The sequence below is a fragment of the Staurois parvus genome, unplaced genomic scaffold (assembly GCF_062004578.1).
Source record: "Staurois parvus isolate SC_StPar_1 unplaced genomic scaffold, SC_StPar_1.0 ptg001753l, whole genome shotgun sequence".
Taxonomy (NCBI): Eukaryota; Metazoa; Chordata; class Amphibia; order Anura; family Ranidae; genus Staurois; species Staurois parvus.
The window spans coordinates 118,950-119,639 of record NW_028319549.1 but is presented as its reverse complement, the minus strand read 5'-3'; the positions used below and the strand labels follow the sequence as shown (position 1 = coordinate 119,639).

The window sequence follows — 690 nt, the reverse complement described above, 5'->3', positions numbered from 1 at the left end:
GGCAAGGTAGCCGTGCTCAAATCAGGAGGCACTGGGCCACTCAGAACCCTCTACACCAGGGGAATACTCCCTACCCTACCATACCACGTGGGTGCTTCATTTTGTTTTTTCCCATGAGGAGGGCCCTCAGGACCCTTATCATACCCACAGGGATACTCTACAGACCAGCCAAAAGGCCAGAATGATGGTGGAGCACCCATATTGGGCACTGATAAGAACAGATTTTGCACTTGATCTTAGCCAAAAGGCAGAGAACATACCTGTTAGAATACCCATGCGGACCCCAGTATGTGGGATGCACAAGTATAAAACTTCATATAAGATTAGAAGAACATATCAGTAGCATAAACAAGGGTTCTAGGAACCATAGTTAGTCCAGATCGTTTTGAGTATTCCAAGCAAGGGATCAGTGCCAGATTACCAAATAGGCAGAGCAGGTATTGGCCAATAGGCTCCACACTGTTTAAGAGCCCCACGACAATTGATTAAAGTAATATTGATTTCATCTTGAAGTCAAGTCAGTAAGAAATAGTAGTGGAGATAAGGACAGATGCAGGTACACAAAAGAGCACAATAATCTGGCAAACAGGAAGTGCAAAGGCATGGCTTAAATCAAGTTCATGGGAAGTTCATGGGAGGAGCGAAAAGCTCAAGGTTCACCCAAAACAAAGGACAAAGCAAGAAGGTCCA

The 690-nt window shown here is 44.9% G+C and overlaps 1 pseudogene; it reads right to left on the bottom strand.

Moving 5' to 3' along the window:
• Positions 1–113: 113 nt before the first annotated feature.
• Positions 114–260, bottom strand: LOC149434505 (U2 spliceosomal RNA; annotated as a pseudogene).
• Positions 261–690: the final 430 nt, after the last annotated feature.